Source organism: Crocodylus porosus, unplaced genomic scaffold (assembly GCF_001723895.1).
Source record: "Crocodylus porosus isolate Cpor-Errol unplaced genomic scaffold, CroPor_comp1, whole genome shotgun sequence".
NCBI classification, from domain to species: domain Eukaryota; kingdom Metazoa; phylum Chordata; order Crocodylia; family Crocodylidae; genus Crocodylus; species Crocodylus porosus.
Window position 1 is genome coordinate 57,964,466 of NW_017728951.1, and position 5,601 is coordinate 57,970,066.

The window sequence follows — 5,601 nt, forward strand, 5'->3', positions numbered from 1 at the left end:
CTTGTTGCATATGTTATAGGCATAATGATCTGTAACAACAATTCCTAATTAAAGGAGAAGACATGAATAGCACCATTAAGCAATATCTCCTAGCTCCTTTACCACTGAATTATTTAAGTAAAAGATTCTTATCTAATCAAGTGTTGAACTGAAAACAGAACTAAGTATGACTTGAGAATTCCAGGATGTATCTATAGGTGCAATTAGGGTGCAGCAATAAACTTCAGTGCTTATTGTGCTATCATGTTGAGCCAGGTCAGAGTACCCCAGCTGGGAGGGAGTCCGGGGGGTCAGCCTGCCAGCCTGGGGTTGCTCCGACTCAGTTCAATGTGCTGTGGAGGGGCTGGCTGAGACATGAGGCTGATCCAGTGTGAGGCTAGCTGGCGGGTAGACCCTGCACTGAAGAACCCTCATGCCCCAGCCTGCCACGTCAGCATCTACACATGCGCTGTTGCAAAGTAAAAAACTCTGCCACAGGGTAGCATTTGTATTTGTGAGTATTAGTTTACTCCAGCCTAGTAACCCTTCATGTGTAGATGCAAGATGTTTTCTGTGAAGCTAATTAGACTACTCCACAGTAAATGTCTCATATAGATGTGGCCTGAGAGACCAAGGTTTCAATAACAGTCACGAAGAAGTACCCAAAATTGTATTTACCTGTGTATTTGCAGGTTCATAGCATGTGAACTGGAACAGATAGTCAGCTCCTGCTCAGGAATAGTCCAGCCAAGAAATGATGTAGTCACTTGTAGACTCTCCATGTGACCTTGGATAAATCACTCACCTATTTCTATATTAGGAATTCCATCGGAGAACTAAGTATAGAAGAATGGCTTCAATGACCAGATGTATGGAACAAACTGACATTTCCTCCTGTGACATCCCTTTATTGATATACATGCCCTTAAATACTATGTCGCTTCATGTGAGGAGAATAAAGAATGAGATGAATAAGCATAAGAGGTTTGCCTATATTCATTTAATAAATATGGGTTACAGTTCTCATTTACTTGAAAGGACATTAGTACAGAGGACAAGATGGCCGGGAACTGGTGACAAATTTTATTGCTTTCCAACATTTTTTCTAACCTCACAAAAATTTGGATTCAGTGTGAGGCAAGGGCTGGGAAAAAGTTCAAGCTATTTCTAATTTTATCCCAAACTGTTCATCCTTGCCAAATGTTTCACTTGCACATAGATGGACAATCACCAGATATGGGAAAGAAACCAGGCCAATATTTTATCTGAAAGAGAGACTCTTGCAGACCATTGCAACCCACTTAATAATAAGCACCCCCCCACCCATCCCACACATACGTGCATATGCACATACAGTGTACATATCATTACATTTCCATGATTTTTTATTCTTTTCTTCCTATATATATATATGCATGTGTGTGTGTGTATTACTGCAGTGGAAGGAAAGGAAAGAGACATATGGTTAATAGAACAAAACATTAGAAGCTAAAAGGTACTGTTGAAAACTAGGGAGAACAAATGAGTTATTAACTTAGATAAGAACATCTGTAAAGTATAAATTCCCATAGTTTATCCCTGGTTCTTTGTGTTTCTTTAAATACCTGCACTCTTAACTTTTATGCTCTGAATCCCAAAACAAGTATATGCATGTGATTTGGCAGTTGCTAAGGTAACAGCCATTTTTGGAAAATAGCAGAGTAAAATTGACCCATAAAACCTATAGAAAATTGACACCAAGTGGCAATAGGTACCCCAAGCTTCCCATAATTCACTTTTCCAAAATAAATCTGTTTTTAAGAATATACGTATCTAAGACAAATGCTTGGACTGCCAGTTCTCCTCAGATTGTCTCCATATTTTGAGGGTAAATTGCAAAACACCTTCAAAAAAGAAGGCCTAAGAAAATATGTCACTGGTAACAGAAATATATCTGAATCTTTAGACTTTTCAAGTAAATGTTTGATCACAATGAGTATTTGCAACCAACACCTCCCTAAATAGGCACATGGATTCTCTCACCTTGGCTTGGTACAGATGTATAGGGAGAGGTTAGATTATGTTAAAAATGGACATCCAATCTAACTTAGTTTCCCTAGGTGTAGACCTTACATTTAGATTGATCTAACTAAAATAAATATAACTAAGATCATTTAGATTGATCTAACTGATCTAACTATCTACGTGCAAACTGTACAGAAGTTTAGGAACTTTAGATCACTCTAAACATGGGCAATCTGATCTAGGTAGTCTTACTGAGCAGACAGAAGTGCAGTTACTGAGCTGTAACTCAAAATGATTTCTGCAAAGCGTTCTGAATTACATTACTGTTGGAGGCAGGTACGCAAATCAGCTAATTATGCAATTGACATACCCACATAGTAAATAAAAGGGATGGGTAGTATACCCTCACCAGGTCTAAACCTTCACCCTGGATCTAACCTGGAGCTACAACCACAGGACTATATTATCACAACAAATCAATAAACAGACACTAGGGAAAAATAATAATGAGAAGATCAAACAACAAAAAAGGGAGAGGAACAAAGGTACAACACAGGAGAGAGATAGAGAGCAAAGTTCCTTCTCTCACTCCAGACTTGCAACAATGTTGCAGTTTGTCCAATGGCAGGCTTTCACCCACAAAGTCCCACCCCTATCTGTGGTAGAGGCTTGTCTCTATCATTCTGTGTGTCATCAGTCTCTGGTGCTCATTGCCTGTGTGAGAAGTTTGTTTTTTTTCCTTTTTTTCTTTCTTTATCTTCTGCACCGAGACAGTTTTAGCACCTCGGCTAATGGGCCAAAGTCCACCGCGACATCTTGCTGGACTCTCCCACATGACTGCAATCTTCCCTGCCATGACTTGTTGTTAGGGGAGTAAATAGAATGCCGGGCATGTGGGTTTTGACGCTTTCACTCTTGCACTCTGTCTTAGTGTAGTGAGGGCTCCACCAACCCCTACTCCCATTCCACTGGGTGTTAGTTCAGTTTTCTTGGCAATCTGCCTTTGAGCAGTACCAAATGCTCTGTGGGTCTCTAGGTCTGGCCAGTCAATAGCCCCAGTGGACCTGGCTGTACTTCACCCAGCATGGAGCCTGGCACAAACCTGCCATTAATCCTAGCCAGTTCTTCTGCTGGCCTATTGTCCTGATAGTTGTAAACACACTATTGATCTGGGATGACTTCCCTCTCACTATAACAAAAAGGAGAATGAAAACAAACTGGCACTTTTGCTGCCTTTATAGTCACACATTTATGGTACCCTTTTTCTTCAGCCCTGCTATTAGGGTATTTACGGTATCTTCTAACTGCCTTGAAGCAGTTTCAGTTTCTCTCTGGATGTTTCTTTCAGGGTTCTCTCCCCTGGCAGCTCCCTCCACAGAGTTGCTTCTCTTAAACCCAGTCTCTGTTGCTTTCTCAGCGCTTGCAGCCATCCCTGCCATTTCTCTGCCTGAGACAGCCACTTTTGGTTTCGGGTGTTCCCTTTTTGCCTGTTGCAGGTCTCCTTTTATCCTGGAGCTCCGGCTGACTCCTTCTCCCCTCCTGAAATCCCAGGTGAAGAAGAAGCCCTGCAGAGTTCTTTGCAACTCAGGTGGGGCCATTTTACTTCTCTGGGGCTCTTCTCTTTCCTCACACAGTTACAGCCACAGGTCTTATCTTCAGAGGGCACATCTACACATCCACCACACTGTGCATTTAGTACTTGCTTTAGCCTTACACTGTCAGGACTGTGCAGTACTGGCAGATAAGAGTAATTTCTGACTCTACTGTGCACTAGCAACAAGCTATAGTGCAATGGCATCATGGTTAGTGCCTGCTGATACTATGTTACCATAGCTTGTCACAGCAGCAATGTAACATCTTGTGTAGCTGCACTCACAAAGACTCACAGGCTCCCTCAGCCACAATAGTGAGGCACTCTGTATTTCCTTCCTCCTCCTTCACAGGAATTTCCCTCTTACATGAAGGATCAAATCCTGTATCAGGGATGGGTGATACTTTACCCTCCAATGGTGGTGATGATAACTGGATAGGAGTCAGTTGCTTATCGTATTGATTCCAAAGTCCTCTAGGGAGCTTCACAGCACACTCAGAAAAGACACACATGACAAGCACACAGACTCTCTCCTCAGAATCTCACCACAAAATCCTAGCCTAACTCCATGACTCACACTACCACACCCAACTACCCTTGTACTAGTACTCAAGTATCCAAGCTCATAATATTAAACTCACAAAACCCAGATTCACACAACTCAGACCCACAGTCTCACACTCAGTCGTGCCCAATCTCACACCTCTCCTCAGGTGCGGGCTTTTTTAAAACTCTTCAATCATACCACTCCTGTCAATCTTTCAGCCAACCATTCCAACAGAAGTGCCATCAATCACTTGTCAATCACCCAGTTGTACAATTACATCATCAATCACCTCAGGCAAGTCTAGTGGTTACTGTTTTAGTTTCTGAGATATTTGCACCAAATATCAATTATGTAACAAACACTTAACTGTTCTTAATCTAGGTCACCATGTCCACTGGTTTAAAAAGCTGACTGAACTAGAACCTTCTAACTCCTTACTCAACTGAGCTTGTGCACTATTTACTTAACTTTCTGCAGACTTTGTAACATTAAAGAAGTTACACAATAACACTGCAATGGTTCCACGCAAGGCCAGGGGGACTTGAGGCCTACAGTTACCCCAAACCAAACAGAAGTTCACTGTTGGTTCCAGGGAGGAGGATAATCTAGCTGCTGGCTGGGAGCTGGAAGCCAGAACCCCATAGCAATGGCCAGGTTCTCTGTCAGTGCTCACTCTTTTCAGAATGGGGGGGGGGGGAACGCAGTGGAGGGAGCTCATTCTTGGGGCTCTTCAGCTGGTGCTGAAGGTTGGGGTGGGTGAATTGAGGCCCTCCCACATTAAGGGGGCTCCAATACATGTTCCCTATGCTCCAGGGGGAGCTGAAACCCCCCCAGACTGAACTCCCTCTGCTTCCTTTGTTCCTGCCCATTCTGAAAACAGCAACAGGCTAGGAGTTCTGCAGGCACAAGTTACAGAAGATACTACATTTTGAAATGTATTTAACTGATACCTCATGAAGCGTCAGATTTTCACTCTATGAGCTGTTTTGAAGCTGTGCTTGATCACAGCTATAGACTGCTTTCTGTGGCTAGTTGGGGCAAAAATTATCACTTCTGTCAGCACCCTTAGATTGGGTCCAACAAGATGTATCTAATTGAACTTCTGTACAGTTCCCAGCTCAGCCCTAGGGCTGGGAAAGACCAGCTTCTGGTCCCAGCCCTGTGGCTGTGCCTTTCTTAGCTGTCCCCCTGGCACTAGTTGATTTTTAGCCTCCCAGCCCCTCATCCCTCCCCAAGAGAGACAACCACCCCCTCCTACCCCCCAGACCAGCTAACACCCTCCTGAGTCCACCAAGCCTCTGTTCCCATTGCAAGTTTTACCAGCATTACCTGGAACTGTCTTTACCAGCATTTCCTGGGAGCTAATTAAAGTAAGTCAGGGTTGGGAGATGTGTGGGCAGGATTGGGTGTAGGTTCACTGGGTTGTCATCTGGGGTTGGGGGGGAGTGTGGCCTAGAGGAAAGAGTCCCTCTCATCTCCT

General features: G+C 43.4%; 1 long non-coding RNA gene across 1 annotated transcript; it reads left to right on the top strand.

Annotated features, from left to right (window-relative positions):
* The first annotated feature begins 288 nt into the window (after window positions 1-288).
* LOC109323996 lies at window positions 289-3,826 on the top strand. Its single transcript, XR_002104819.1, has 3 exons — window positions 289-387; window positions 2,316-2,319; window positions 3,817-3,826. It is a non-coding gene; the product is annotated as an uncharacterized LOC109323996 (long non-coding RNA).
* The last annotated feature ends 1,775 nt before the right edge of the window (window positions 3,827-5,601 follow it).